We start from the raw sequence: 23,744 nt of genomic DNA, 5'->3' as shown, positions 1-23,744 counted from the left end.
TTAAGTAGTGAATTGAAATTTCTGCTATAAAAACTATATAAAAATAAGCAGTGGATTTTGCCATTTGCCTTGCAATGTGTGAAATCTTTAGCATATGCTTACACTTAATAGCATAAGCGCTAATGACGAAGCAGCGGAGACTTAACTAAAATAGGTGCAGGAGTTGCAATCGCACCTGACCCAAGAGGTCTCTTTGCCCTATACGAAAAGACTATTACTATTAAAAACCTGTGTTAGTTAGGGGACCCTGTTGGAGATTCTGCATGGGGCCTACAAGATTTATATATGAGTCCATGCCTCCTTCTACCTTTCCTCATCCTCTTCACATCATGGCTGCTGATCTACATATTGATGGCCATGACAAGAGAAGAGGTTGGGTAGAGAGGCTAGGAATGCTCTCCTCTCTTGAATTATGTGAACTCTGATATATTCTCTTTGACCGGCTATTATGCAGATTGCTCAGAATATTTTTTCTAATCATTTGGGATAAAAGTCCAAAGGTCCTGACATTATAATTTGCCACCCCTAACTAAAGCAAGCATATTTTTAATGACGGATCTGGTTTCATCTCTATATTACTCTTGTAGTATTTTTTGAGCATTTTTATATTTTATGAAACAAACCATATATTTCTGCTTGTTCCTCACTGCCTATTTCCATTAAAGAGCTATCTTTTTGATTTCTGCCTTACGTTATTTAATGTGTTTTTTTTCACTTTCCTTTGAATCAACTATTACTCCTCTTTGCGCAAATCCATTGGGACCATCCATTACTCTTCCTCCCCGTGGTTCCATATTCTTAAACTCTACACTTGTGTGTAGAACTTGGAACAAAGCGGTCAACAGATGGCTGCAAATAGATTGCTCTTAGGTTTCCATAGCAGCCCTGTTTTTACAGGTGTTCACTCGGGGGGGGGGGGGAAGTAATGTTCCCATGGCTGTTGAAGCCATCTTAACTTTTACAATGATCCGCACAGGTACTAGGTCTAATTTAGCACCTCTTTAAGTTCCATTAAACATTATGATGACTAAAACGGATTTTCACTAGGTGTCTTTCTACTATTAAATTCATGATTGCAGAAACGAATTGCTATAAAAGTGAACCTTAGATTTTCTTGATAATGGATTACTAGTTTTTAATAAAGAAAACAGAAAACAACCAGTAGTATAACTTCATATATATGCTAGACTGTAAAGTTGTTGCAGCATCGCTCACTATATTGTTGCATTGGAGATCACTTTGTAAAATTGATTTTGCTAATAGATTAAAGAGGTTGTCCACTACTTATACACTGATGACCTATCTTTAGGATAGGTCATAAATGTCTGATCGGCAGGGGTCCGACACCCTTCACCCTCACATATCAGTTACCGGTGTCGGCGGCGACGGCCGGCCGGAAGTACTCTATTGCCGAGCTGCTCCATCTACTTGTAGTGGCTGCCGCAGGGTACTACACACCACCTCATATTGATTTGCATAGGAGGTGGATGTGCAGTAACCTGCGGCAGCCACTACAAGTAGACGGAGCAGCTCGGCAAGTGAGTACTTCCAGCCGCCGCAGACATCGATAACAGCTGGGGTGCCGGGTGTCGGACCCCAGAAGATCAGACATTGATGGCCTATCCTAAGGATAGGCCATCAATGTAAAAGTAGTGGATAACCTCTTTTAAGGGCTCATTCAGAAGAGCATATTATATGGACTTGTGCTGTCCATGTGTGCCACTGACCGCACAGGAAGTGCAAACCCACCCATTATATCTAATGTGCCAGTGCACATGGCAGATTTTCCACATGGACCAACAGTGGACGTGGAAAAAATCACAGTATGCACTATTCTGGTCTGATTTACGGACCTGACTAGTGTACATAATCGGCAGGCATCTCCTGCACTCGTCCAATATATGGACAAGCACATGGAGTCAGTCATGGCCTTGACTGACCTGCGTACCTACTTATAGGTATTATGCTAATAACAACATCATCTGTCTACAGATAAATGTATAATTGTTTTGAGTCCTACCAACTTTGATGTAATGTCCTTAAAACAAGTCAAAATGAGGCTCAGTATTGTGTGTGGCCTCCACGTGCCTGTATGTCCTCCCTACAACGCCTGGGCATGCTCCTGATGAGATTGTGCGTGGTCTCCTGTGGGATCTCCTCCCAGACTTGGACTAAAGCATCCGCCAACTCCTGGACAGTCTGTGGTGCAACGTGACGTTGGTGGATGGAGCGAGACATGATGTCCCAGATGTGCTCAATTGGATTCAGGTCTGGGGAACGGGCGGGCCAGTCCATAGCTTCAATGCCTTCATCTTGCAGGAACTGCTGACACACTCCAGCCACATGAGGTCTGGCATTGTCCTGCATTAGGAGGAACCCAGGGCCAACCGCACCAGCATATGGTCTCACAAGGGGTCTGAGGATCTCATCTCGGTACCTAATGGCAGTCAGGCTACCTCTTGCGAGCAAATGGAGGGTTGTGCGGCCCTCTAAAGAAATGCCACCCCGCACCATTACTGACCCACTGCCAAACCGGTCATGCTGAAAGATGCTGCAGGCAGCAGATCGCTCTCCACGGCGTCTCCAGACTCTGTCACGTGTGTCACATGTGCTCAGTGTGAACCTGCTTTCATCTGTGAAGAGCATAGGGCACCAGTGACGACTTTGCCAATCCTGGTGTTCTGTGGCAAATGCCAAGCATCCTGCACGGTGTTGGGCTGTGAGCACAACCCCCATCTGTGGACGTCGGGCCCTCATACCACCCTCATGGAGTCGGTTTCTAACCGTTTGTGCAGACACATGCACATTTGTGGCCTGCTGGAGGTCATTTTGCAGGGCTCTGGCAGTGCTCCTCCTGTTCCTCCTTGCACAAAGGCGGAGGTAGCGGTCCTGCTGCTGGGTTGTTGCCCTCCTACGGCCCCCTCCACGTGTCCTGGTGTACTGGCCGGTCTCCTGGTAGCGCCTCCAGCCTCTGGACACTACGCTGACAGACACAGCAAACCTTCTTGCCGCAGCTCGCATTGATGTGCCATCCTGGATGAGCTGCACTACCTGAGCAACTTCTGTGGGTTGTAGAGTCCGTCTCATGCTACCACGAGTGTGAAAGCACAACCAACATTCAAAAGTGACCAAAACATCAGCCAGAAAGAATTGGTACTGAGATGTGGTCTGTGGTCCCCACCTGCAGAACCACTCCTTTATTGAAGGTATTGATAGTTGCCAATAATTTCCATCTATTGTCTATTCCATTTGCACAACAGCATGTGAAATTGATTGTCAATCAGTGTTGCTTCCTAAGTGGACAGTTTGATTTCACAGAAGTTTGATTTACTTGGAGTTATATTCTGTTGTTTAAATGTTCCCTTTATTTTTTTGAGCAGTGTATTATTGACCACTTCTGAAAAGGGTAATGGTCTTGAATTTCCTCCATTTATACATAATCTATCTTGACTGTGGATTGGTGGAGTCAAACTCTTTAGTGATGTTTTTTTTTAACCTTTTTAGTCTTAATGAGCATCAACAACTCAGAAATCTCCTTTGTTTGTGTCATGGTGCGCTTCCACAAACTTGTGTTGTGAAGATCAGACTTTGATAGATCCTTATTCTTTAAAAAGAAACTGTCTCCAGGAAAATGCAGTACAATCTGCAGGCGTCATGTTATAGAGCAAGGGGAACGGAACAGAATGATATATGGTTTTGTGAGAAACACTTTAGTGTGTTTTAATAACTTAAAGTTCTGCTCTGTTTCGGATTTCGGTCCAGTGAATGATCCTATGAGTGACTGACTATTTTCTTTGTATAGGAATGCATACAGAGATAGCTGTCAATCACTGATAGGATCGCCCACTGGACTGAAAATCCCATACAGGGCAGACATTTAAATGATTAAAAAACAGGTTGTACTGATTTTTTTTTCTCACAAAACTATGTATCAGTCCACTCATCTTCTCCTGATCTATAGCATGCTGCCTGCAGGTTGGACTGCATTTTCATGGTGACAGGTTCCCTTTAAATAAAACAGGTCACCCACTCACACCTGATTGTCACCCCCTTGCTTGAAAACTCCACACAATAGTTTCATCTTCAAATTATGTGTTAATCTTAACTATTCACATAATTTTGTCACTATATATTGAATACATTTCCTAATTTAAAAAATGAGGTCAAATTTATGCAGAAATCTGAAAAACTTTGAAGGGTTCACAACCTTTCAAGCACCACTTTATTGTATAGAATTGCATTACCATGTGCTTATGGCATATAATTCCTTTAGAATAGTCCTCCTCTGTTGATTATATATTAATCCATGGAGAAGATGAAAGTCTCAACAACACGTTAATAATTTCCTATGTCCATGTAATTAAACCCTTCAATGTAATGATCTGTTTTCTGTATCTGTGAGGGCTAGCTGAATGTTTCGTAGCATGCATTTGTTTTTCATCATTGTCTATTTCTGTTCAATTTGGGAGTTAATAATGAAGCAGTATAAAGCAGCACAGGTAACATTCCTCCCTTGTATGTCTTTGTCTCACCTAATAGAGTTGTAAGGCTTTAAGCCGAACTGTACGCTGATTGTACCAAATTATTACTCCACGATAGATTCATCAAATCTCCCCGCTGTACAAGACAGGGCTTACTAATGAAGTTCCCTATCAAAAAAGAGAAGCCTAATTTTGATTTGGCTTAGGTAATGAACTTCTTTTTCCTGGTGTGATTATCTGCATGGGGTGGCTAAAAGAGTAGCAAGAGAGAGCGAGCGCTCACAGAAGCATTATGCAAAATGTCTCTAGTCTCTTTTTTGCTGGATATATTAAATTTTCAATGTAGTCTATGTAATATAAAATTATGATAATGACTTTTGGCCCACTGTGAAGGCAGCTTGCTGGTCCTGAGCATGTGTGTCTGGCGTGAGCACTAGGATACACTGTGGGAGTTTCCTTTTCTATTAAGAAACCTCTAGATACCTAATGATGAATTTTCTTTCACCAAATGTTCTTCTTTTGTCTAAAATACAAGCATTTTCTAAATTGCTTTTGAGAAAAACAAGAGAGGCAAAGAGGTCTGTGGTGCTAACAGGGGATATTCAAGCAAATCAAGGGATTCATTTGCATCATTCTTGTAATTATAAGCTAACAAAAATGCGGTTCCATAGTATCGCAGAAATATTTAGCATGTTATTGATATAAATTATTGAGCTGCATTTGTTAAGGCAAACGTGGGACAATTTGCTCATAAAATTTCAGGTTGTGTAGTATGAAAGATGACAGCTGGATTTATTGTGGATAATAATTTGTAACAACCTTAAGTATCTACAGTCTCCTTGGTTATTGCAAAACCTTCCCCTTTTTTTTCGCTGTTTGCTACATACTCTAGAGAGCGAGTCGAGCAATTCTTGAAAGTTCATTCCTTTTTAGCTGTAAGAAATCAGTCTCCGTAAACAACAATAAAAAAAAAATCTGAGCAGATTCCATGTATTAACTGTGTAATAGATAAGACTACACGTCTGTGCCCCAATGTACATTGGAATTAATCAAGTCACTCTCTGCGGTTCGTTTTGTCAGAAATATATATCCATTGTTATATAATCCATTGTTAGAAACTATTTACAACTAGTTAAATCGGTAAACACAAAGCAGTGAGGCTTTTAATGGCACACGTTGACACATTTGGAATTTTTTTTTAAGAATGGATAAAGAACATTTTAAGCAATTATCAAACTATAGGAAAAACCATTTGTCACATGCCGAGCAGCACTGTACAGAATTTACATCCCAATTACGACACATTGCTTAGTATTAGTATTTTTTGTAAGGTTCTTAAAGGGAGTCTGTCAGCCCAAAATGACGGTTAAAATTAAGCATATAGCCTCGTCTTTTTTTATTTGTTTTTTTGTAGTCTCATATGCTAATTAGATATAAGACATAAGACAGTAACATTGAGAACGAGACCACCAAGGCAAAAGGAAGATTAGTACATCAGGGTATAAGTAGCAACAACACTGCTGAAATATGGGGGCTCACCTTGGTTTTGTGCTCTCTTGGAGTATATCTTATGGTTAAAGCACCACTCCAACGTTTTTTTTATTGCATTGCTGGAGTGGTGCTTTGAATATAGTTCCCTTGCCCCTGTCTCATACTCACCTGCTGCCGCCTTCATCCTTTTCCAGCGTTGCTCCCATCAGTCTCCGGCGAAAAGTGACCTGCCGTCATCTCCAGTTTTTCATGGCTCCATGGCATGGAGGTCACTTTTCAATACAAGTCTATGAGAGCCTTGTTCTGGCCTTGTTCTGGCTCTCAGAGTTGCATTGAACTCTTGTGACGTAGCTTCTGACTTCCGGCACACTGCGGGACCGGAGCAGTCTCTGTAAAATGTAAAGTTGCTGGAAGATGAGTATAAGAACGGGGGCAGGGGGCTTACATTTAAAGCCTCAATCCAGCGCTGAAAGAAGTGCTTTAACTTGGGCTGTGTATATATATATATATATATATATATATATATATATATATATATATATATATATAGCTGTTTGTCCAACAAATATCATGCCTCTGTTCACATGATAAAAGGACCTTAGTGCCTTGAAATGTATTGTATTTGTTCAGACCATTATCTCCAATAAAAGATATAGTGAAATCTCGACCCTCGTACTATGAATACTGTGTAATAGGCTTTCGGACTACTCAGCTATTCGCTCACAGTTTGAGTGTTGAGAGCAGAGTACACAGTACTAACAGTGTGAAAGATGAGATTTCACTGCAGACAGTGAAACTCCTGGAAGGCCTGGGCTGTCAATCAACAGAGGGGGAGGCGGGATCATGCAAAACCTCTGGGTGTGACGGTGCACAAGACCACTCCATCACGCAAAGGGTATGCGCAGTATCCTAATGAGCATGTAGTAGTAAAAACTGTTTACAGAGGAATAGAATGACGGAAGCAAATAAAAAAACGAAAGATACGATCGTCGTAGGGAGGGCCTACAAAGCTATGTGATTAGATTAAGCTCTGATTTTGGGCTGACATACCCTCTTTAAAAGGGTTGTCCCATCATTAAATATTACATATCTCTTCTGGCTGACAGAAAACATGACAATATTTTTAATTACAATCATTAAAAAAAAATTCTCAAATTGACGGGCTTGGTGCACAGCACTGATACTGTAGCGCACCTACTCACTGCGTGTTAAAATGGCTATTCTACACTATTATTGAAGCTGGCACAGTGCAGTTTTATTCAGTAGTGCACAGTATGCCGCAGACTGAGTAAAAACTGCACTGTGCCATCTTCAATAATAGTATTGCAGGTGTTACTAAAGCACAGTTTTACCGCATCCTTGGGTGTTTGACTCCATCTTGGAATGGCCACCTCATGTGTCCAGATCGGGTAGCAAGCTACTTTTAATGTACTGATACTTATTAGCCAGGTAACAGGGTAGAAAGACTCTCTCCACTGTCCTATACAACCGTATTTGGGGGCTGAGCCAGTCTGTATGTGTGTCCACCTAGTGGATGGTCTGCCATAGCAAATGTGTAACAGCATTATATTTTACGTTTTGGTTGCTCAAATGATTGAAGGTTCAGAATGCTAGGTTATTCCTCAACCAGCTACGGGAACCTATAGTGTCAGTACCTAATCGGGCTCCCATTGAAGTCAATGGCCTTCTATGATGTGTATTAAAGAAATTGTCCACTACTTTTACATTGATGCCCCATCCGCAAGATAGGGTATCAATGTCTGAAAGTAGTGGACAACGTCTTTAAGCACAATGTTGACCTCTAGTGCTGGGATCGGGCAGGAAAGCCCCCTTGACTGAAGCTAAAAGAAAGTTCCCAAAACAAGAAAACTTGTTTTTTGAAGGCTGATCATTTAACTTAATCGTAAAGACCACAGAATAAAGTTCACACTTTAGCCATTTTGCTCTAACAGCATGTGATGCCGTTGGCTTTGATGTTGAATGGTTTAGTCTTATATAACTTGTACTACACCATTAAATAATACATATTAAAGTGGTTGTCCAGGAATAACTTTTATTTTCGAATAGTCTTGCAAATATAGAAAACAACAGGTATACTCACCCTCCTCAGGTTCAGCAGTGCCTCACTACCGCTGTCTCGGGCTAATGATTGGCTGCAGCGGTTATGTGGGCTGCAGTCATGCCATCACAGCTGCAGCTTGACTACGAAGATCACGGCAAAGAGGCTGCACTGGACCTGAGGAGGGTGAGTATACCTGGTTTTGGTGTTTTCAATGTCTGCAAGCCTGTGCTGAAATAAAATATAATCCCGGACAACCCCTTTAAATTACACATGGTAAACTGAAGTGGGACCATCATCTTACAAATTAATGTCTTCAAGGTTTGAAGATCACTAATTGATCTACAAACATTATTATGCATGAAATATGCCAATAGGGCATGACACAGAATCTGCTGGTAATGTTTTCAGGCGTCTCAATATTATTTAGGGAAATTAAGCAAATGTCAATACCTAAAACCAATATAGGATTCAAGGACACCTGTAATTAAAATGCAGATGGATTAGAAGATGACTAAAAAATGATGGATAAATCTAATGTTGAAACTTTCCAATATTAATTTTTCCAACTTTAATTTATTAAGTTTATATGACACACATTACATGTTCTCCATATAGGAGTTGGTGACGGTAAGGAGAGACATTACTTCAAACTTCTGAGCCCACAGGCAAAATGTTTAACAGGGCTCCTAGCTATCATATGTAATTTATAGTATTGGCCCCCTTAAATGGGGCAGCAAGACCTTTGGAATAACCTCTGCATCCCCTATTGTTACGCCCCTGGGGTAGAAATATCTATATCACATATTTACTGTGAATCAGATTCGGAAAGAACAGGAATTACATATAATTTTCAAACCTGAAACGATCAGAAAGGTGCCTATCCTTTGTTAAGGAAGTTGTTTGGTGGCAGAAAAAACATGACCATCGTCCTTCTAATTTAATAGCACTGCGTTTGCTAATTAGTTCTCATTAGCAAAGCTGCCCTATTCACCCATATAGAGGTGATTCCACTGACCCTACTGTTATAAGAGCGATAGTCATGTTTTTGAGCCTCCAGGTAATCCCTAGAATGAAAATCGGTGGGGAATAATTCTCACCCAATCACAGACCATCTTAAATATTTCTTGTACAACCGAGCAGTGACAAGTGGATAATGGCATGAAGAAGGTGAACGTTAAGACTATTAAATATTTTACCATCAAGTTTCTCAGTCACGTGTCCTATATAACTACAGGGGTTGGTAATACTACTACTATGGGAACAAGCAGATGGACTGTACAATAACAAGTTGGCTTTCCTAAATGTAGATTTCAGGTTATAAAATGTTTGCTTCATTGGATGTGACAATCTATGGTTTCAAGGTAGTGAGGGACAGAGGTTTTATCAATATTCAAAAATCAGCGGTCAGCGTTCTAATGCAACTTATGTGGCACTATCATGTTCTGCAGCTTTTTACAGAAATCGTTATCACTGTCCCCATTGGGGCTCACAGTCTATATGTCCTAACAGTTTGTCTATGAAGTGTAGGAGGAAACTGGTAAACCCAGAGGAACCCACACAAGCACATGGAGAACATACAAACTCCTTGCAGATGTTGTCCTTAGTGGGACCTGGGTGCTACAAAGCTACAGACCACTGAGCCACCATGACACCCATGTGTGCACCAGAAGTTATCGCTTATTCTCATTTTGGTACTGTGTCCTTCAGCCACTCTGTTTCTGAGTTCTTCAAATGTTTCTAACTGTATCATCCTGGAAAATGAATCAACGATCAGTCTTTATGTCTTCAGGGAAAGTGCCAGTTCTTCTACATTTTCCCTGAAAATCACTGTAGGAGAAATTTTGTAATATATGGTGTCCTTATACTTGGTCGTGTTGCGTCTTCCAGATCTAAAGCTGCTGCAGTGGCTTTTTCTTCTGGCTGACTGGCGCTAGGTCTGGCCAGTGAAAGCTCATTGACCTGTGATACCAGAGGCAGCACCCTACTTACCACTGAGGGCTTTTGATTTCGCTTATAAATTTTACAATTATAGAAGTTCCTCTTTCATATCTTTTGACAGCTTTGGAATGAGCAATGATTATGGTATTGTATTCATTTTTAAAAATGATAATGCCTGGCTAATACAAGTCCCAGCCTTTTCTATTGGCATGCAATCATCATGTTCATGAAAGGGGTTGTCCAGTCCAAATCTATAGGTCTGCAGTCACTCTGTGTGACTGCAGACTTATGAAATCCCCTATTACGCGCAATGTGCTCTGTGGGGGATTCAACGATTTCTGAGTTGGGACCAGAGGGTATGTATGTCTTATACATACTCTTGGCCAGAGCCTGTTCAGGGGGCGTGGCCTCGCTCCATACACTTGCATTGAGTGAGGCTACGCCCTCTAGATGACCACGCCCACTGGACGGCTGCATCTCTAGTTGAGACACGGCCTCGCTCAGTAGAAGTGTATGGAGTGTGCCGCGCCCACTAGATAGGCTCTGGCCGGGAGTATGTATAACTCATACATACCCTCTGGTCCCGACTCAGAAACCATTGAATCCCCGCAGCGCACAGTGCGTGTCCTGGGAGGATTCATAAGTCTGTAGTCACACAGAGTGACTTCAGACTTATCGATTTTGACTGGACAACCCCTTTAAGACTCAAACCGCGCAACAGATAGTATTGCTCGACGCTAACTTACAGTAAATGATCCTTTACAATGTAGTGCAATAGACAGGATCAGCATTACTAACTATTCTATAGCTTAGTTACATCACTTCTTAAATAGTTCATGCCTTGATAAAATATACATTATTAAAAAGTGACTTATAACTAAATTATATTTAAAAGCAATAAAAAATAGGTAGATGGAAAAAGGAAAAATTGTGAATTAACCATAGCATTTATATTATTTATTAGATGTAATGATTTAATGAAAATATTTTAAAGTAGTATTTAAAAATATAAAAAGTAGAACTTAACCAGTGCATTGCCATCACACAGCTCCTCCAGTACAGCACACAGTATACATGTATGGGAGTTAACACTTTCTCTCCTGTACCTGTAACCTATATTCAGTGCAAATGGTTATGAACAGTGTCAAGTAGCATCTTAGCCCTGCTTGATATTATGAGTTTAGTGTCAGCACTATTAAATGGTACTTTTTCCTGGTCTTCCAGATGACTTAACAGCTCTGATGCTTTAGAGGATATGCAGCCTGGCAGACTTCCCATTCGTAATGTGTTAACAAAAGCCAATAGTGTCAGTTTTAACAGTTTCACTTTAATTCCCATGACATTTTTAACAAACGTTGAATGCGCTGCCATGTCTTACCCTGACACATTTTTTGCTATCATTTCACACTGGAAAAAAATGTCACCTGCAATCTAAAAGTTTGTGTTTTCATCTGACAGAATAATTAGTTCTCTCCTTTCTCGGCTTTCTCTATTTCCACACCTAGAAAGATTTCCGCCGTACATGGTTAGCACTTGTACTGCACACGCAAAATGAGTGTAAAGGCTAGAGCGGGTCAGCACTGCCGTGTTGGTATTTCATGCTTCTAGACCTATGCCATGATGCCTATGGCAGGACTCGAAAAACTAATGTTATATGGATGGAACAGCAGAAAGAAGTTACAGGATCTAAGTCCTTGCATGGTTAATAGTTAGAGGTATTCCCGTCTCCAAGACCCTATCCCGATATGTAGTAGGTGTAATAATAATAATGTTAGCAAATACCTTCAATTAGAAATGTAGTATAGTTCTTTTAATTTGTTATGTTGCTTACCACATGTGCAGGGCATTGCAGTAGGTTAGGTATCCATAAGCTACTGCAATGCCCTGCACATGGGGTAAGCAACATAGCAAATCAGAAAAACTATACTATATTTCTAATTGGAGGTATTTATATAATAATATTGTTATTATTACACCTACTACATATTGGAATAGGATCTTGGAGATGGGAATATCCCTTTTAATATACCTTGTTCCCTCCATAAAAAGGATTCAATATACCATGATCTTCATTCTCATGATCTCCTAATATCTGGGGAATGATGTGAGGCCTTGATTATGGTACAACACCTTTTCGTATCATATTCATATGTTAACTGTGATCGCTCACACACAAGAATATTTTGCTTAAAAGGGAAAAAAATATGGGGGGCGGGAGAAAATTCTTTCATTTAGCAAAATTTCTCTTATTTTTTTTCATAAACTGGTTTTCCAATACCAATTCTATACTATTATTGTGGATTGTACTGGGTAAAAATGGATTTTCCAATTGAATGTATTCATTAAGGACATCCTGCAGATTTTCTCTAAAAAAATCTATCAGTTTTGAGGATACTGTTTGCTGTTTCATGCTCCAGCTTGAACATTTTTGAGCTATTTCTTAGCAACAGATGCCACACTGAGCGAGTGGCGCCTCCAGAGATCTGGCAGTGCTATGCTACAGAAGGGGCTGGTGGCACAGATTGAAGATGACCATTTGTCCCCAGTGGTATTGCGTGCAGTTCTTAATATTTATTACTTTTTATTTGCCCGGAGTGGGGTACAACAGGGGCCACTGTCTCTCTGCCAGAGTTATATTTTAATTCATCACCGCGTACTCGAAAAGTTGGCATTTATGTCTGTGAATAAGTTCCAGTGTTCACAAGCTTTAGGAGTGATTTCAGACCGAAGAAGATAGAAGACATAATCCAATAATAATTATCAAACCTTCTCATTGTGCTGAGAGTGTTCTGCGAATGAACCTCAAGGTGTTGTCCAGGAATCCTTCCCATTATCATTTTCTACTAATTGAATACTAATAATGTTGGTAGCAGATCATTTTCAGGTCTCATAATTATATGTCATTACATTGAGTCACATTGTCTTTGCTTAATACGTTTGCTATTAGTGGGCTAGCGCCGGCACAGATACCATTGTACAACTTTTCTGCATAGCTGATTATAACTTAACACTGTGCAGTTAATGCCAACTGGCAGTATAAAATACTTAGCTCCCATTTTCACGCTTGAAGAGCCTGTCATGGATAACTGAATTCCTTTGATTGACTACAATATATGGCGGTAACAGACTTTTTATTTTTAATTTATTGCCTTTATATGTGAAATTGGCGTGCCTTTATCATCGCGGATAAGAAAGGTGGCTCTTGTAGCAGCTGGTTAATTTCCTTTGGCTTCACACATCAGCTTAATGATCCGTTACTTGTGTGCCACCTCTCTCATCTACTGGAAGATAGGTACAAATTGTACCTATAAAATTATAATATACCTCTTGGTTATCTTTGTTTTTCAAATTGTGAAAACTGGCTTTGTGCGTTTAGTGTCCTCATGTAAATATGTCCAATGGAGCTTCCGATAGAGACGGAAAATGTGCAGAATTGGAAGATGTTAATGTGGCTGTTTTGTGTGGGTAGGAGGCGATATCCTCTGAGATGCCATCCAAATAACCTTTTGACCACTGTATAATCCTACAAGCCACAGAGTAATGCTTGGATGTGCTGGAGGTTGATTGCAGGATTGCATCTGTTTTTGTTTTCCTCCACTACCCCCCAGTGAGTATATTTCAAGAACCTCCTCTAATGCAGGCAATTTAAACACCAAAAAAAAAGAAAGATTTATGCACAAAATGTGCTAAAAATGTCAGGTTAGTTTTAAAGTGATAGTCGTTTGCAATACAATAAAGTAAAAATAATGATGCTCTTTCGAGGCCTGGGATCAGATTGCTTGTTATTTTTGCCATTCTCCCTCCATGACCTTTTTTTCGTCTGCCCTGTTTTGTTGCTTAATAGATTTTTATATTTGTGAGTGGTATTTATATGTTATCTCGAAGTTAAGAGGTAATAGATAGGCTGTTCATCTGACAGAGAAAGTCTGACAAGTCACTAGAGTCAGTAATAGCTCGAGGGTAGAGTAAAGTTAATGTTGTACACAAAAATTAGGGCTGTAGATATAAAAACTCCTAAAACGAGACTTGCTTGTGGCTGTTTTTGAAAGTGTGAGTTGAGCCATTTGCATTGTCATTAGTGAGAAACGGATATGAAAAGAGATTATACCGCACAATAATAAAACAGTCCAATAGTTATTCGCCATTACATATTACACAGATTATTTGGTGTGGGTCTCCATTTTATTAGAAAAGGCCCTTTATTTTGGAAAACCCATTTTAATATACCCTAGTAAAGAATTAAAATCTGGGAGTGGGGGCTGCTCAGGATCCTCATCATTTGGACAGAGTAGGTCCCTGGCCTTTATAATCAGGACAACCCATTGATTTGAATAAGTAGTGCGCAATGTTTAATTTCCCTTCATGGTGGCAATGCAAAGAATTGGAAGAGTTACTGGCAGGTTTCCTCACAGATCATGGTTAGGTTATAGAATGAACTTGAAGGACTTGTGTCTCCTTTAAACCTTAAAGTTTGCAATACCACTCCATTATTTCTTATGGGCTTGCCAAAGACCAGCCAAGCACAACTGTCGGCTATCTCCAGCAATCCACGGTCCCACTGTGAATGAATGGAGCACCAGTGCGTATGATTAACCACTTTTTCATTTACACTGGGTTCTTCAGAGCCCTGATTCTGGGCATTGGTGGGGTTCCCAGTAGCCGTACTCCCATCTGTTGGATGGGTGATAACTTCCACACTCGAGAATACCATTTTAAAATTATTCAACAAATTTCTGGAGGTCCCAGTAGAGTGACACCATGTCATCAAGTGTCACATCACATTCACGGTTTACAGCTTCGTACCCCTATTCAAACAGCTGATTGACTGTGAAGTAAAGGGTCAAACCCTCACAATCAAATATTGATAACTTTTCATAAGGATAGGCCATCAATTTTAAACACCCAGAAAACTCTGTTAAAAGTTTGGCTTTAGAGCAGATCTGTTAGGTAATATGGGTATAAAGGGGTCTTCATAAATATTCAACCAGCTGAGAATAACACTCAGATCTTTAATCATCTTATAGCACTTGCCGCTGCCATTAGACACCTCAGCTAGACCTATTATAATTCTGTTTTAAATGTCAGTAGAGAGAATGGGCTGTTCTAATAAAATGTATCACGTATCAATAGAATAGGTGATACATGTAAAATTGCTGGGGAAGCTTAACCTTTGGGATCCTCAAGAATAAGGATCTGGGTGCTTGTGTGACTCTAGGAATAGTAGTAGTAGTAGTCCATTTACCTAACCCTTCACTTGGATCTATTTATCTTGACTTGTGTGACCACCTGTCCATTAACTGTTTATGAAAGAGGTAGTCCCACATGTGCTGTACAACTCCCATATTCCTGTAGAAGCAAATAGAGCAGTGGTCATGCATGCACACTACTCCTTTCACAAAGTGGACTTTGAGACCCCCATTCTCTGGATCACAGAAGGTCCCAATGATCACACATTTATCCAGTTGATCTATGTATTTATATGTATTTATTGGGAAAACCCATTTACCTCTTCCTATAAAGCACCCACCAATAACCCATTGGAATTGCTTTGCATAATGAGAAGACAATTTATTTTTGTAAAAGAATTAGGTTTGGAGACAAAAGGTCAATTCTTGGGCCGTAGTCAAGTTCCTACAGAAACTCCACTCGGGAGAGCCATCTTATATTCTAGGGGAGAGTAGAGCTTTTAGAAGTGGACACACCCTTTAAATACTAATTACTTTAGTTATCATATGTTGGACATTATTATTCTATTCAGTAAAGTAATGTATATGAAATGATATCAAAAGCAAGTGCTCCATTTAGAAGATTGCATTTGATCTTCTACCTCCTATGATTTAAGAATACCCACCTCAAAGAGCAATAACTGCTTATCTGTACTCAGCAGACAGACCTCTCCCCCCTCCCTAATATCACTTACTTTGTAAATGGCTTTCACACTTGGATTCACACGACAGAACTGGCAGCACAATTACTGTAGATATGAGACCCACTCTCTGCTAACCATTTCTATTCTAAACATTAAAGAACGTGATACAGTAAAAGATACAAAACATAATCGTGTTCTTACTTTTCCGTGTCAAGAAAATGTAATTAATTCTTGGACACAGCCAATTTTATCTAATAGATATCTCTATAGTATACTATGAATTTTTACTTCGTACATACCAAGATGGCTGGGCTCTGTAGTGGCTACTTCTGCCAATGTAAACCAACCGAATGAAATGTGTATTTGTATGTTCTGTTAAGGCACTTTGGGTGGCCATATAGTCGTTTGGGCTTATTACACTAGTTTCTTTCATTGCAGTTTATGCAGTGTTACTTTACAGCAGCAGCCAGATGTTAAATATCAGTGTTTTTATGGAAAACTATTTTGCCATTTGTAATCTGCCAACAAGCTGCTGTTGACTGATCTCTTATTATTTATCTTTATGTAGTACGTAAATATCCATAGGTAATCAAATTACTGCCAGCTTATGCATTAATGGACTAAACTGTAGAGTATATTATGGTACACAGGCTATAATAAGGCCTGGCAGCAGCAGCTAGCCCAATGCCGAGTGGTTTCCAAATGGACATCAGATGTTTTTGTGCTCTTCTGACCCATAGGTCTGCCAGAGGTACCACCACTCTTTCCTCGCACCTCTATTCTAGGACTTGCATCTACTTACAATGGCACAATTCCCAGGGCTATTTTAGTAGTATACTGCTTTAAACTATATAATGAGATTATCAAAAAGATTTATAGAACCCTGGTCCAGTGGCCACATCAATGGTCAGTGACAGCTGGACCAGAGCGTTGCAAGCCTCCTCCTACCTGCCGGAATCCCCATGCCTCTTCTAATTACCGGTAGTAAATCTTGCGCAGCATCATTTATGGCAGTAACATAGCACATGTGACATCGTACCTGGCCTACTAATCAGAAGGGGCGTCGGGGATGCTAGCAGATAGGAAGAGGTTTGCAGGACCAGTGGCCACCGACCTTTGACGTGACCACTGAACCAGGGTTCTGCAAATCTTTTTGATCATCTATAACATGTATTTACATTGAAACTCTGATTGTATGAGTTGACCTCATCTGTCAATAAATTATATATTTTTGCTATCAACAATTGGCCATTACGGCTACATAAGGGCAAATTCACACTTCTGTTTTATTTCTGCATACGAGGAAAAACTTGATTTTGATCAGCGTTTTTAATATGATTTTCATCCTTTCTATTTGTGTGGCATTTGTATTTTTTTCATTTGCAAAAGAAAAATAAATACAAGCTTTTCCTGATCATCAGAATGGATAGCACTCAGATGGCATCCATGCGATGTCTTTTTTTCATGGACGCATTGCCTTGAATGGTCAATTTTTATCCGCAAATTAGATTAAAAAATAGACATGTCTCTATTTTTTTTCATTATTGGACATGTAAAAATATATTACAGTCCCATCCTTAGTATTCTGCGTCCCCCCATCCATTGTCAGAATGAAGGGTCAGCTCTAGACACAGACTATGTTTCTGTACATGCAGCTCAGTCTCATTCATTCTGCTGATCAGTGCAGGCCTTCAATGTATAACCCACTGGGGCACACAGACCAAAAAAGGCCCTTGTGCAAGAACAGTATATGGGCTCTTTGCAGTCCAGTAGCTCCTCATAATGAAAAATTCCTCCTGCTTTGGGGGAAGAAATGGGCCCCCTTACCTCTTGGGCCCCTGTGTGGCTGCACAGGTTGCACCAATGATTTGTCTGCCCCTGGTATAACCCTAAAAGGCTAAGGGTTTTCATATATGTTTATGTAATACCCATAATGGTGTTCTGCCTTCCCCTCCAAAACCATAAACTAACACTGATGTGGATGTTGTAAATAGAGTAAAAAGCTTCTTTTCATACAGCCGTGTGCATGTAACTATATTTAGTAGTTATTTAAGAGGTGCAGCAGTGATTAACCGTTCCTTAAAGAAAATCCAATCCTTGGCACCTTTCTTGAGAGTATTCAATCAACAAGGACCTTTGGGGGTCTCTTCAGTATATACCTTCATTATCTTAGTATTTCTCTTGAGGACTGTGCAATCCATCACAACACGGAGCCTTCCGCCTCCTGTGAAAGACGTGCCCCTTATCTCCGAGGAGAGTATGGATGTTTGGTGCTGCGTTCCTTCTCAGAAAATCATATCTTTAATTGCTGAGAATTTCTCCCTATTACCTGTTAATTGTTAAATCATGGTGTCACAGGACTGTGAAGAAAATTTGATTTTATCAGGGTTATTTTTTTCAGATCCTGTAATAATGGCACTGCAATCATAAAAACACAGTCCATTATCTGCACAAGCCTCTTCTTGAGCCGCTTTCTTTTTACAGATAGTCATAAAAGACGTACATTTTCTTAAGCTTCTATGACATATCAGTCTTATTTTCCGTGACTGGTATGACTAGCAAGAGACCTCTGAAATAGGAGACATAGTTAAAATCCTAAGTATTAGAAATAATTTAGCTGATAATTCCCCACTGTATAATTTTCTGCACTTCCCGCTCGCCGACCTTGTGGGCTTCTGACAGGTTGCTAAGGGAAATGCAGCAGGATTCATCCTCCGTCTCTTACAAGCGATGCTAAGATTATTGAGATGCATTTATACCTGATTAGTTATCAAAGCTTTAATTTCTCATGGATGGAAATATGAAAGTCTACCTCTGTCAGGTTATATTTCTACTCTGAAATTCGGCTTTGTTATAATGAAAGGGGCTTAATCGATGGAGGGCTGGGTGTTCTACCAAAATTGTGACTTTAAGGTATGCGCATGCTACTTATTTTAGATGTGTGCATGCTAGACAAATTTTTTACTAGGAAGGTGCTTCAGGAATCACGATTTTATTCCTGACGCTTCCTCTTTGGCATTTTTCTGGTTGTTTTTAGCAACATCTTTAGCCGTTGGCATTTTTTTTTTACTTGTATTGCAACAACTAGTGACCGGCTTCCAAGCGGAAGACACTTGAGGAATGGTCAGGACGCCCGAGGAATGGTCAGGACGCCCGAGGAATTGTCAGGACGTTCAGGAAATGGTCAGGACGCGTGAGGGAATGGTCAGGACACTTCTCAACCGCTTTGCGTCTTTGGAAACCTGAAGCGGTTAAAAGACAAACAAAAGACTGAATATGTTGTTTTTACATAGAAATGCGTATGGTCTTTCCTTTGAGCATTTATTTAGCACTATTTCAGGTGGGTCATGGAGCGTAACCACCTGAAAAATACGCCGTGTGCACATACCCTAAGACTATTTCCACACAGTGTGCCTAAATGTAGCTTATAGGAGAAAACTGAAAGACAATAGCGCAAAGTAGGGTCTTACCCAGATATGGGATATGAGAACGATAGGTGCAGGGATGTGCTCACCTGGCAGTGTTGTGTACCATAACACCAAAGAATGCCCAGTAGAACGTTTTTTTGCAGATCCAGGATACATGCAATGGAAGGATAAAACCACATGTATGTGGTTTTGTCTTGATGAAGAAGTCTGTAGTGCATTGACTAATAAAACCACAATTTTCAACAGATGGACTCCTGGATTTCATTATATGGTGTCTTCGGCAGTGCAGTTAAAGATCCATCATCTATGGTTTTTCCTTCCTTTCAATGTAGCTTGGCTTTCTCTTACCTGGGGTAAATATTTAGTTTGGTTCACGGGCACCTCACACTCACTTTGCTAGTCCCTTTAGCCACCTTCCTGTACAATGTGGGTAATGTTATTAGCAAGCATGTATGTGAATAGAAGGATTGCTAAACCCAACTATTCACACTATTCTGTAATCTTCCGCAACCCGCTAATGGCCTGTAAAGTTATGTGTGAAGCTATCCCAGTAGTGATTAGTAGTGCACATAATCCCATTATAATCATTTGCATAATATGATTAGGATAATAAATATATAGATAGATACATCTACAGTACAGACCAAAAGTTTGGACACACCATCTCATGTAAAGATTTTTCTGTATTTTCATAACTATGAAAATTGTACATTCACACTGAAGGCCTCAAAACTATGAATTAACACACGTGGAATTATATACTTAACAAAAATGTGTGAAACAACTGAAAATATGTCTTATATTCTAGGTTCTTCAAAGTAGCCACCTTTTGCTTTGATGACTGCTTTGCACACTCTTGGCATTCTCTTGATGAGCTTCAAGAGGTAGTCACCGGAAATGGTTTTGACTTCACAGGTGTGCCCTGTCAGGTTTAATAAGTGGGATTTCTTGCCTTATAAATGGGGTTTGGACCATCAGTTGTGTTGTGCAGAAGTCTGGTGGATACACAGCTGATAGTCCTACTGAATAGACTGTTAGAATTTGTATTATGGCAGGAAAAAAGTAGCTAAGTAAAGAAAAACGAGGGGCCATCATTACTTTAAGAAATGAAGGTCAGTCAGTGTGAAAAATTGGGAAAACTTTGAAAGTGTCCCCAAGTGCAGTTGCAAAAACCATCAAGCGCTACAAAGAAACTGTCTCGCATGATGACCGCCCCCGGAAAGGAAGACCAAGAGTCACCTCTGCTTCTGAGGATAAGTTTATCCGAGTCACCAGCCTCAGAAATCGCAGGTTAACAGCAGCTCAGATTAGAGACCAGGTCAATGCCACACAGAGTTCTAGCAGCAGACACATCTCCAACAACTGTTAAGAGGAGACTTTGTGCAGCAGGCCTTCATGGTAAAATATCTGCTAGGAAACCACTGCTAAGGACAGGCAACAAGCATAAGAGACTTGTTTGGGCTAAAGAACACAAGGAATCGACATTAGACCAGTGGAAATCTGTGCTTTGGTCTGATGAGTCCAAATTTGAGATCTTTGGTTCCAACCACCGTGTCTTTGTGCGACGCAGAAAAGGTGAACGGATGGACTCTACATGCCTGGTTCCCACCGTGAAGCATGGAGGAGGAGGTTTAATGGTGTGGGGGTGCTTTGCTGGTGACACTGTTGGGGATTTATTCAAAATTGAAGGCATACTGAACCAGCATGGCTACCACAGCATCTTGCAGCGGCATGTTATTCCATCCGGTTTGCGTTTAGTTGGACCATCATTTATTTTTCAACAGGACAATGACCCCAAACACACCTCCAGGCTGTGTAAGGGCTATTTGACCAAGAGGGAGAGAGAGTGATGGGGTGCTACGCCAGATGACCTGGCCTCCACAGTCACCAGACCTGAACCCAATCGAGATGGTGTGTCCAAACTTTTGGTCTGTACTGTATATATATATATATATATATATATATATATATATTTATCTATTTATATTATCCCAATTATATCATGCAAATAATCAATATGACATTATATACAGTACAGACCAAAAGTTTGGACACACCTTCTCATTTTAAAGATTTTTCTGTATTTTCATGACTATGAAAATTGTACATTCACACTGAAGGCATCAAAACTATGAATTAACACATGTGGAATTATATACTTAACAAAAAAGTATGAAACAACTGAAAATATGTCTTATATTCTAGGTTCTTCAAAGTAACCACCTTTTGCTTTGATGACTGCTTTGCACACTCTTGGCATTCTCTTGATGAACTTCAAGAGGTAGTCACCGGAAATGGTTTTCACTTCACAGGTGTGCCCTGTCAGGTTTAATAAGTGGGATTTCTTGCCTTATAAATGGGGTTGGGACCATCAGTTGTGTTGTGCAGAAGTCTGATGGATACACACCTGATAGTCCCACTGAATAGACTGTTAGAATTTGTATTATGGCAAGAAAAAAGCAGCTAAGTAAAGAAAAACGAGTGGCCATCATTACTTTAAGAGATGAAGGTCAGTCAGTGTGAAAAATTGGGAAAATTTTGAAAGTGTCCCCAAGTGCAGTTGCAAAAACCATCAAGCGCTACAAAGAAACTGTCTCACATGAGGACCGCCCCAGGAAAGGAAGACCAAGAGTCACCTCTGCTTCTGAGGATAAGTTTATCCGAGTCACCAGCCTCAGAAATCGCAGGTTAACAGCAGCTCAGATTAGAGACCAGGTCAATGCCAAACAGAGTTCTAGCAGCAGACACATCTCTACAACAACTGTTAAGAGGAAACTTTGTGCAGCAGGCCTTCATGGTAAAATAGCAGCTAGGAAACCACTGCTAAGGACAGGCAACAAGCAGAAGAGACTTGTTTGGGCTAAAGAACACAAGGAATCGACATTAGACCAGTGGAAATCTGTGCTTTGGTCTGATGAGTCCAAATTTGAGATCTTTGGTTCCAACCACCGTGTCTTTGTGAGACGCAGAAAAGGTGAACGGATGGACTCTACATGCCTGGTTCCCACCATGGAGGAGGAAGAGGTGTGATGGTGTGGGGGTGCTTTGCTGGTGACACTGTTGGGGATTTATTCAAAATTGAAGGCATACTGAACCAGCATGGCTACCACAGCATCTTGCAGCAGCATGCTATTCCTCCCGGTTTGCGTTTAGTTGGACCATCATTTATTTTTCAACAGGACAATGACCCCAAACACACCTCCAGGCTGTGTAAGGGCTATTTGACCAAGGAGGAAAGTGATGGGGTGCTACGCCAGATGACCTGGCCTCCACAGTCACCAGACCTGAACCCAATCGAGATGGTTTGGGGTGAGCTGGACCGCAGAGTGAAGGCAAAAGGGCCAACAAGTGCTAAGCATCTCTGGGAACTCCTTCAAGATTGTTGGAAGACCATTTCCGGTGACTACCTCTTGAAGCTCATCAAGAGAATGCCAAGAGTGTGCAAAGCAGTCATCAAAGCAAAAGGTGGTTACTTTGAAGAACCTAGAATATAAGACATATTTTCAGTTGTTTCACACTTTTTTGTTAAGTATATAATTCCACATGTGTTAATTCATAGTTTTGATGCCTTTAGTGTGAATGTACAATTTTCATAGTCATGAAAATACAGAAAAATCTTTAAATGAGAAGGTGTGTCCAAACTTTTGGTCTGTACTGTATATATATATATATATATATATATATATATATATTATGTAAAAAAAGTTAATGTCATGGGTAAGCTCCACTAATAGCCACAGTTACAATTCATGGCTTACCAAAATACTCCCATCTTCTTTCTTGCAGCTTAGAAATCTGTGGTAACTAATTTTCCCTATTTGAGTGGTTGTAACCATGGATACCTGAGATACATAAGATGGGGTAAGCGACATAGCTAATCAGAAGAACTATACTACATTTTTAATTGGAGGTATTTTCTGCTGATATTATTATTATTACACCTACTACATATTGGGATAGGATCTTGGAGATGGAAATACCCCTTATAAATATATTTTTGGGTCATGAAGCATTTTCCTCATATAGTACAATACAGACATGGACTGGAATATTGTTTTCATACTGATAGATCTGCACCCAGGATAAATCGTTCCTGCTTATTTCTGCTGTCTTTAAGATAATATCATTATATCTGGATCTGTATCAGCTGTTTGTGCCTCAGCTGCCTCTGGAATATTCCTGATTAAGTGACGCATTATGGTGGCAGAATTAAAAATGGGATTCAGTGAAATAATTTTGGAACAATTTATCCCAAACTCCAGCTAAAGTAGCACATTGTGTCGCTGTGGATTACACAGTCCAGATAATCCATTGCCTGGATTTGAGGATGTGTCAATACTCCACGCATCATCTATTTTGACTTAAATCCTCTTGGGGAAAACTGAAACCTATGACCCTTAGTGATCGAATTCCAAGAACTATTTTTTTCCCAGTGTCAATTGATCTTTTAGCTTTAACGGGAAAGCATTGTGGAT

At 40.2% G+C, this 23,744-nt stretch overlaps 1 protein-coding gene across 3 annotated transcripts in view; it reads left to right on the top strand.

Annotated features, from left to right (window-relative positions):
- ZNF521 (zinc finger protein 521) overlaps nucleotides 1-23,744 on the top strand; it is a 477,609-nt gene that overhangs the window by 336,860 nt on the left and 117,005 nt on the right. The window lies entirely within an intron of this gene.

The sequence above is a fragment of the Phyllobates terribilis genome, unplaced genomic scaffold, assembly GCF_046119375.1.
Source record: "Phyllobates terribilis strain yellow unplaced genomic scaffold, ASM4611937v1 Scaffold_4__5_contigs__length_816908805, whole genome shotgun sequence".
In the NCBI taxonomy this organism is placed as follows: Eukaryota; Metazoa; Chordata; class Amphibia; order Anura; family Dendrobatidae; genus Phyllobates; species Phyllobates terribilis.
The sequence above is the reverse complement of the archived record's forward strand: the minus strand, read 5'-3'. Positions and strand labels throughout refer to the sequence as shown.